This window comes from Labeo rohita, unplaced genomic scaffold (assembly GCF_022985175.1).
Source record: "Labeo rohita strain BAU-BD-2019 unplaced genomic scaffold, IGBB_LRoh.1.0 scaffold_168, whole genome shotgun sequence".
NCBI lineage: Eukaryota > Metazoa > Chordata > Actinopteri > Cypriniformes > Cyprinidae > Labeo > Labeo rohita.
In genome coordinates this window covers 26,449-36,807 of record NW_026127868.1, presented here as the reverse complement: position 1 = coordinate 36,807, position 10,359 = coordinate 26,449, and the positions used below count along the sequence as shown (strand labels likewise).

The 10,359-nt window shown below is 35.3% G+C and overlaps 2 long non-coding RNA genes across 2 annotated transcripts; both read left to right on the top strand.

Annotated features, from left to right (window-relative positions):
- The first annotated feature begins 2,572 nt into the window (after window positions 1-2,572).
- On the top strand, window positions 2,573-5,834 carry LOC127158750 (uncharacterized). Its single transcript, XR_007826260.1, has 6 exons — window positions 2,573-3,192; window positions 3,452-3,502; window positions 3,621-3,706; window positions 3,835-3,919; window positions 4,077-4,330; window positions 4,610-5,834. It is a non-coding gene; the product is annotated as an uncharacterized LOC127158750 (long non-coding RNA).
- A 966-nt stretch (window positions 5,835-6,800) lies between these two features.
- Window positions 6,801-8,552, top strand: LOC127158756 (uncharacterized). Its single transcript, XR_007826263.1, has 3 exons — window positions 6,801-6,866; window positions 7,834-7,902; window positions 8,474-8,552. It is a non-coding gene; the product is annotated as an uncharacterized LOC127158756 (long non-coding RNA).
- The last annotated feature ends 1,807 nt before the right edge of the window (window positions 8,553-10,359 follow it).

Sequence of the window (10,359 nt, the reverse complement as noted above, 5' to 3'; positions counted from 1 at the left end):
GGTCCCATGGGGCACGTTGTGAGGACGTGATCCCATGGTCTCTACCCAGCATACACAGTATGTTGTGAGGACGTCGCCAGTTGGTCGTCATTTGGTCAGCGTGACATTACTTGACAACGTCGTGAGGACGTCGTGGTAACGTTCCATTTTCAGAATTTTGGCTAAGGTCCCAGAAACGTCCTGTGCACGTCCTCAAAAGACGTTGCTAGTTAGTCGCATGGGAACGTTGTAGCGACGTCGTCAGCTGGTCTCCAGATAACTTTTCATATTATTGCACTACATGTATTTGGCCTATTTTTTTTTAAGGTGTATACCATTTGGATAGCCTATAATAAGGGAAATATACTGAATTAATCAAGCATTTTGCATGATGGCATGAATTGTTATAGAAATTATGCCGTCATTTAAAATGAAGATATATATTTGTCATCAAATTAATGACAAAACAACCCAGCTGGCATTTTAACGTGGAGTCAGCGTTGAATCAACGTCAGGTGTCAGTGTTGGACAACCGTTGGATTTTGGTCATGGTTGTAAAAATAATGTTGATTTGACGTACAACTCAAATTTTATTTATATTTCTATGTTGAATCCATAGTTAGTTAACAACACCATTTCAACCATTTGGTATTCAACGTTGTTTTGACGTTGAATGAATGTTTTTTCATAAACTGACATTATTTCAACCACATTTAAACGTTTAAGGTCGGTCGAATGCCAGCTGGGAAAAAACAAATTGTTAGCGAATATCAATAATTTATGCTTGTGAGTGACAGAAGAAATTTATTGAAAAACGGCATGGGACAAGTGAACATTTAAACCAGCGCACGTCACTGTCTGAGTGCTGCGTAAGTGCGCGTGCCCGTCACTTTAACGGTCAACTTCCAGCAGATGGACACGAAGGAAAAGGTAAGCGCTATAAATCTATTTTTATTCATCGTTTTTGCTGTTATAACGTTAGATATCGTGTAAGATGAGTAGTGTTCGCTTATGTCGCGGTCTGAGGTAACGTTAACTGCTAAAATCAAGAGATAAAATTGTATTCCTTCTTTTTAGTTTAGTTTGAAATGTAACACAATAAACTAAACAGTATTCACTGTCACATTAGAAAAAAAAAAAAAAACTTCAACCGTAATAGTTTGTTTGACTGCCTGCCACTCTCGCTTTATCCCAACAAACACAGAACGTTGCCACAACGTAGCCAACCTTTTAGCAACGTTGTAACAACATGGCTAAATGGTTGTTGGTTCTACATTGTCTTGTTAAGGTTGTTACTGCGTTGTCACAATGTTGTCATTCAACCATGGATCGCTGAAGGTTGTGCTTAGGCTGTCTGGACAACCACTGTACGACGTGTACTCGTCACTGTTCCGAAGCGCATTTTACAATTGAACAGACCGTTGGGCCGTTATTCTTCTTCAAGCCAGGATACGTGAGTATTGCTTTGGTTTTTCTCAGATAAATATGTAAATATCCAAACGAAACCTACAATTTTCGTGTCCAATGTGAGATGTATTTGTTCTGCTAATAAACTGAATGGACAGAATAGCTGACAATTCACATAATGAGTGTTTGCGATCGGGTTTGGTGTAATGCTAACTATATTTCTTTTACTATTCAGATAACGTTGCTGATATTTAGGAAAAAGAGTTAAACATATTCAGGTCATGTAAATGATAAAGTGTCTTAACATTACGCCAAAAGTTATAAGCCATAATGAAGCTATGAAAAGTGATTAACATTTCAGCACAACAGACAGCAACATAAGCGCGTTCAATCTAGTCTACAAATAATATCTGTTAGCTTTTGGCCAATAAATTGTTAGATTTAACTCGCCAGTGTTTTTGTTAAACGTGTACATCGGTTCCTACATTTGAGCACTCGGACTGAAGTGCTCAAATGTAGCTCCGCGTTTCTCTCACACACGCTAATGTCTTACAATGAGATTAAAATTGGCACAGTATATAGTTCATTTTTTTCCAGTTAAAATGAATTAGTTTTCATTGACTAAGGCTCACTGACTGCGTTCACGTTCTGATTTCAGCAAATCAGTTTGAGCCAAAGCAGACAACGTGATTAAAATTCATTAACCAATCATCAGATCTTATCGCGTTTCATACTGATATTAGGCGTCAGTTTAGCAGATAGACAGATAGATAGATAGTATATATAGAACATCTATATATTTATCTATTAGAACACTATTAATTATTATAAAATTAATCACATTAATTATTACAAAAACGTATTAAACACTGCTTTAGGTTTGTAGGTACAGAAATTAAATAATCAAATAAATTTGCATTTTTTTCACTGTATAAATTAAATGTAGAATAATCATTGTTAAAGGAACAAATTTATTTATTTATTTATTTATTTATATTGGGGTTTTTTTATATATACTAGATTAATCCAAACTAAAAACCAAGTGTGAGATTTTTAATATTGCTTTAATGTTCTGTACAGCTGGTATTGGCATGATACTAAGTTTGACATTTAATTTTACAGCGATCAGTTACCCCACATTTACAAGATGGTTCATTGGACCTCTTCTCCTAATTTTAAGTAAGTATTCATATACTTGAGCTCAAACCTGTCACCCTACACATTTCATTCACATCTTTTTCTTTCATATCTGTACTATCCTATTATAATAAGGACCTAAAAAAATGAAAAAAAAAAAAAAAAAGAACTGATACAAACTTTACCTAAGATTTGATAGATGTTTAAAATAACTTTAAAATGTCTCAACGCAAAAGCAGTGATGTAGTGGTGCCTGAAGAAGTGGGTATATGCATAATTTATAATATATGTTTGTGTGTGTGTGTGTGTAATTAACACAATCAACGTCCAGAAACATGGCAAGGAGATTGGTAATGTGACATCCATGTGACATCAGGGGTTTAACAGTATACAACACATTGATTAATAGCGATATTTATGTGTTGTGCACGCCTAAACTTTTTCTCAGAACGATATTTTCTTTCACTCGCAATGCGCAGCAGCCAGGAAAGTTGTTTTTATCAAGGAAAAAGGAGAAAGTAAGTGTTTTATCTCATTTACATTATGTATTTTATAAGATAATATTACTTTATAAAGATATTTGTATGCTGTATGCCCTAAACAAGCCTAAACGTTTCTCACAGATTTGAATTGCTATGCAGTGTGGAGTACGGAGGTCGCTTTTACCAGGTAAACATCAGTAGTAAGTGTTTTACCTCATTAATAGCAATAAGGATTAATTGTGAATAATTGTGCACTCCTAAACTTTTTCTCAGAGTGATATTTTCTTTAACTTGTGATGTTGAGTACCTAGGAAAGTTGGTTTTATCAAGAAAAACACAGAAAGTAAAGGTTTTATTTCATTTACATTAGGTATTATATAAAGATCATATCTTTATTAAGATATTTGTATGCTATGCACCTAAACGAGCCTAAATGTTTCTCACAGATTTGCTATGTAATGCTGATGGAGGTCACTTTTAACAGGGAAACACTAGAAGTAAGTGTTTTATCTCATTTAAAATATGTATTTCATAAGATCATATTGAGTTATAGCAACATTTATGTGTTGTGCACTCCTAAACCTTTCTCAGATGGATTGTTATTCTTTCGCTCAGGAGATGATGTGCTTGAAGAGTATGAATCCACCAATACATTAAGTGGGATGAGAAGAGTTTTGTTAGGACACATAACAGAGACATGGGTAAGCCATAATTGCATATTTTAAGATGCTTTTTTTTTAAACAATAAGAAGAAAGAATCTGGTTTCCTTTGGGTTTGCACTCTCGTTTATTTATGTGCTGTCCCATTTATGCGCATTCATTTTGGTAGGAGGAGTCCAACTTCAATGTAGAGAGAGATCAGTACGCACTTGGAATTATGACTTTGTCGCTGACGTTAAAAGACCAATTTTCCAGTAAGAGTGACAATATATATGTACATAAATTTACAGTGAATTAAATGCTTTTACTCGAAGTAATTTATTTTTTTTTTGTATTCTATTGTATTATCTAGATTTAAACTGTCAGATTGGCATCTACATTAATGTTAGTCTTTTTGGTTCTTATTTCGAGGTCACTGTAGCCACCCAGATCCAGACTGTATCCAGGTCAAATGGTCACTGCAGGTACCCGGATATAGTCCGTACCCAGCCCAGATGGTGGATCAGCACCTAGAGATGATCTCTACAGCCCTGAATGTCAGCGGAGACCAGGACAAATAGATGAGCGCCAGAGACTGATCCCATCTGAAGACCTTGTCACCTAGATGGCAATCCGGACAAGACCACAGGAACCAGATGAGTTCTCTGCACAAACTTTGTTGCAAGGTAAAACATTCTAAAATGGCGCTATAGGGTGATGCAGAGGAGACAAATTTTTGAATAAAGTTGTTATTTTTTTATTTCTTTGTGTGAATAATGACAATTTTCATTTTGGAGTGGAGTAACCTTTTAATACTGTAAAGCTGCTTTGAGACTCTACATTGTAAAAAACATTATATATAATGGTGACTTGACTATTTGACACTTGTCTCTGACATTTCACCTGATAAATGGATGTGAACTTATCCTGTTTTTTATGTTTTGTTTTATTTTTCAATTTTACAGGAGCACTTTTGTGATGCTGCAAGTGAGAATGTATATCTTGCTTGGCTGAAAACTGCAGAGAAACGCATCTTGTCATGCTGAAAACAAAAAATGAGACTATACTCTCTTCAAGGAGGTCCAAACACCATTAGCAAAGACTGTTGTTGTCATTATAAACCTTATGACATTAAGAGTACATAATATGCACCACATTATAATATGTATTTTGTGCCTTTGCATTGATATGCCTTGACATTATGATGTTTTAATTGTTGTAAGAACATGTTTTTACATGTATTGAAAACACTGAATGTGAAGAAATTTTGTTGCAGGGAAAATTATACGTTTCATTTTGTAAATAAATTTAAATGTGCATTGTTTTGTGTGTTTTTTTTCCACCTGAACATTGTTGCTGTTGACCAGTTAATCCAACTTTGGTATTTTCATCATCCATTCTGGTGTTAATATTTTACATGTTAAAAGTTTGTTAGTAACACTGTCAGGGTGTTAATAATGTTAACTCTTTCAAAAGTGTTTACCGCTGGTAAAGTTTACAGAGGTTCACCGGTTTAAGAAATTTCTGATCGTAAAAACCTGCTTCTTTTCACTTTCAAGGTATTGTTTTAGCTATAAATGTACTGATTCAAATTAGTAATCAATAATAATGATTATTTTACACTCTGCGCGCCTCCCCTAACATGCTCTCGTGTATTAACACGCAGAATGGAGTAGGGGGACGGAGCGGGCGCGGGCGCAGCAGGCTCAATCATTAAACGTTTCAAAGGAAGCATCATCACTGTCTTTACTGTTTGATTTTAGGGAATATTTGCATTTATTCACACGCAACTAAAGTAGCTATTCATGTGGTGGACTGTCAGGACACTACTGAATGATGCGCATTTATAAGTAGGAATAGGCAAAGCCGACTGATAAAGTCTGTCGTATCAAGCTCCTATTTGAGTCCTACATTAGTGGCTTGGTATTTGATTTTTGATTTTTTGCTATTTTATTGTTCTCTGTTTAGACCTGTGCCTGCCGCACATCATTCTCTGGCCCCGGACTGTCTGTCTGGTTTTGACTTGTGTCTAAGTCGCTCTCGTCTGCGCTCCCCTGCCCGCTGTATTCTCCAGTCCGGAGTCCGCCTCATCGGCCGGTGACCTGCTGCTGCTTTTCTTTTTGTTTGTCAGCAAACGTTCTCAAATGCCTTTTTTCCATGTATGCAATGTTTTAATAAAGTTGGATTATATGAACCTGTATGGCATTTTTTCCTCTTTGAAGTTTCATAGCAGGTTTAATGTTAAAAAGAACAATTAATGATTAAACAGCATTTAAAAAAAATAAATGCAAATAAAATAAATAAAAACATAAGACGCAGATTTATAATCTGGCATAAAAATAAATGTTGTCGGAACGTCGTCTCGCAGTTGCTGAATGTCGCACAACAACGTTGCTACAGCCTTTTCACGTCTTACATTTCAACGTTGCTACAATGTCGCAAGGACGTAGAAGGCAACGTTGCCAAAGTAAAAATAGAACGTGGCAGCGACGTTGCCACAACGTAACTGTGTTTGTTGGGATGTTGCTCATGCTCGCCATATTGTAAGCTTGAATATAAACTACTGTTTAAACGTTTAATTAGACCGATGCTAACGAAATCACCTTCAGTGTATGTGGGAACAATAATTTCCGCATTTTCCCCTCGAGCAACAGACCTGTAAATTGTGTCATTTGCTCACTATTGGTGTTAAAGGTGTTTTTTACATGCTTGCTTTTTATGCTAGTTAACGTTACCTTTCATTCACAAATAAGATCTGATACGTTCGGTTTAACAAATCTTTTATTAAATAAGCGGTAAACTTTCTTTTAATAAACAAGTGGTTAATTTTCTTTAGGTCCTGACTGCCAGTGAACCAGGCAATGATTCAGTGAGTTGCTTATTAGAAAAGATGCCGATTTGTTACTACCTAGTAGACTAAATATTTTATTCATTGTTGTAAAACTAACATTTTTGTCAGCAGGTGGAGAGACAGTCTGGGCAGCACCAAGCAGACAACTATTATGATTATGAGTAGGGATGATTATTGAGAACAGGTACTGATTTGGCTCCTGACTTGTTCAGTACTGAAAAACTGATATAAGCTACCCTGGATGTGCCCTGGATGTGAAGACACGCTGGAACTGCATTTCTCATGGTTGAAAGAGTTCCAGCGCATCGATATCCAGACATACAAGAAGACTTCCTGGACCCACACGACAAAATGCTCAGGAGGAGAGGCAGGTAATCCACAGGGTTGGATTTTACAATTTACTCATAACTAGATAGATATCACTTCCAGATCAAAAATTAGGGGTGCACCGATACTGTACGAGGTCTGAGGTATGAGGTACTGTACAAGCTTGATGAGTTAATATTGTTTTCTCACAGACATTACTTAGAAGTTTGTAGTTCTGTCAGATATGTCAAAAACAAATAAGTAAAACAATGCACAAGTTATCTAAGGATAGGGAGGGGGTCGGTGGAGCGCAGTTCTGTTGGGTGATCTTTATTGATGTTCACTCACTTAGCACATGCATAATTTGGATTAAAACTAATTCGGAAATATAAAATTTATAGGGGCATTCACTATAAAGCATACACAACTTTATTGGTGAAAATCACTGTTAGGAGATTACTCTGTTATAACAAGTAGTTCCCTGCATTATTATAACAAAACGCATGATTACAGTAGCTGCTGCAATGGAGCAGCTCTAATGCTAATAAATTAAAGATGATGTACCATAGAGCAAAACATGAACAGTGAAAGTAATGAAAACTTAGGTGTAAGTGTTAAGCAAAAACTAAGTGTAGATATAACTGAAAGATATACAGTCAAATCAAAAATTATTCAGACACTAGTATATATATATATTTTTTAATTAATGTGCAGGACACTATAGTTAATTTATGTAAATCAGCAAAATAAAGTAAAAGTGTGACATACCCCCCAAAAATTTCATACAGTAAAATTGATCACTTGGGATCAAAAATAAGTTCCATTTTGCAGAGAAAAGCTTGTGAGTGATTTACGACTCCATGTATAAATTGCCGTTCCAGCTGAATGCACGTGATGGAAACTTACTACTAATCAAAGAAATTGGCTTTACTGACTATACACGCATGATAATTACATGCAATTTATCGTGCAGCCCTATTCTAGCCCTATGCCTAAATCATACACAAAATAACTTTGCTGTGTTTCCCACAGGATTTTTTTGAGACTATGGAGGATAGCTGGACCTTGGTCTGCCTGGGGGATCTGGGGCCATGGTCTTGTGTAAGAAATAATGTACTATACAGTTTAAAGTAAAATTTGTCTATCTGGTGCACTTTGAGAGTTCAGTATTAAGAGCTCCAACCCATGCACAGTGTGGAAATTTAACAAAAAAAAAAGTCTATGCCAGGGTTCCTCAAATCTTACCCAGGATGGACAGTCCACTGCAGAGTTTAGCTCCAACCCTGATCAAACTCACCTGCCTGTGATTTTCTAATGATCCTGAAGACATTGATTGGCATACTCAGATGTGTTTGATTAGGGTTAGAGCTAAACTCTGCAGGAAAGTGGATCTCATGGGACAGATTTGAGGATCCCTGGTCTATGCATTGACTGAACCCTCTTTTTAGATAGTGTAGACTCTTAAGAGTTTTGTAAATAGGTTTTAAACTAAATATCCTAGCTAGGACACATAGTAGTAAGATGAAATTCTCTGTGAATAAGGCCCCAGGTTCTGCCTTTCCTTTAGAAGCTGGAGAACCACTTAAGATTTCAAAAGGCACCTTGACAGTTTGTGGCCATCATCAAAAAAAGTCTGGGGTGACTTATCCAAATTCTCTGTTTTTTTGTGTAGATTCAAAGGAAAGGTGATAAATGAGGAAGTCTGGGAATGACTGAAGAAGGCAGCCGTGAGGGAAGGCAGTAATCATCAGAGCGTAAGTTCTTTGAGAATGTGTGCATTGTTTATTACAAGATGTGTTTTCATTTAAATGTAGTAATGTATACTGTTGGTCAAACTTTGAAATTAATCTTAAAATGTAAATCATTTCTGTGATCAAAGCTGAATTTTCAGCATCATTACTCCAGTTGTAAGTGTTCAAAATCATTGTAATATGCTGATTTGAAGAAACATTTCTGATTATTATCAGTGTGGTTGAAAACAGTTGTGCTGCCTAAATTTTTGTGTACACTACAGTTCAAAAAGTTTTTCTTTGGGAAGACATTAATAGCAAGGATGCATTTAATTGATCAAAAGTGATAGTAAATACATTTATAATGTTACAAAAGATTTAAAAATTATGTTTTGTTTTGTTTGTTTTTGTATTCATAAAATAATTCTGAAAAACCACAATTTACACAGAAATATGAAGTAGCACAACTGTTTTCAACATTGATCATCAGAAATCTTTCTTGAGCATCAATTCATCATATGAGTGATCATGTGACACTGAAGACTGGGAGTTAAGGCTACTGAAAAATTCAGCTTTGCCTCACAAGAATGAAATACATTTTAAAGTGTATTTTGAAAAACAATATAAAACATTTTAAGTTAAAAATAATATTTCACAATATTACAGTTTTGTACTGTAAGTTTGATTATATAAATATAGCCTTGGTGAGCAGAATAGACTTCTATCGAAAAACATTGAAACACAAAGACTGCAGATATTTGACTGATTGTGTACATACATTAGCAACATTAACAGGATTATCCTCCCTTTCATGTGCCAGAGAACGATATTGGCAGTACAGGCTCAAGATGGTGAAGAGGAGGAAGAACATGTTTGACATCAGATTACTCGGGTACTATGGTCCTTTGGTAATGAAATATTGTTTAGGTTTTGCTTTTGATAGTGAAGCAGTATTGAAGCACATCACCATCAGATATTTATAGCAGGTGTTTCATACACAGGACACTCTGGAAACAAATTAACTTAAAGTAATAAAGAAGTCACTACTGAATTGTTTCCTTTCTTATCAGTATCTTTTTTGTACCAGATTATAGGGAGTTGTCAATGAGTATTGATTAATTATTGATCATTTTTACAGATAAAATAGTTAACTATACCCATCAATAATGAGAAACTTTTTAGTAAAATTAAAACAGTTCAGTAAAATTTACATGATTTATGTATTGATGTGTTGAATTATCTGTGCTCATGACTTGGTAACACTTTGCATGGTTAAATAATAGGTGTAATGTTCAAAATGTATTGGCTTAGTGTTTGTAGAAATAACACAGAATAAATGCTGATTAATAAATGAATGCACTGTTTTTGCTCATTTAATGTTTAGAATATAATGTTTTTGTAATGGTTTGCATGTATTGAATATATTCACTAAAATCTCCTTTAGTGATTAAAAAACATTAGAATTAAGTGTTATTTTTTTTTATAGCAGAAAATGTTTATGAGTTTGTCATTTATATATCGATTTAAAGGTGGTACGAGCACATCCTCTGGACCAGACTGAAGGTGAGAAGTAAAAATTTAAAATATATGGAACGTGGTAGTTTGGTTATTAGGACGTACTAGTTTGGTCGTTAGGACGTAGTTGTCACGTCTCACCAACATAACACTGTAACGTCGCCACGACGAATATGGGAATGACAAAGTTACGTCGCTGGTACGTTGTTTGGTATGTCGCTGCGACCAGTCTGGTCCATTAGAATCACGTCCTCACAACGTGATAGTTTGGTCCTTGAGACATAATCACCACGTTCCAGCGACGTACGAAATA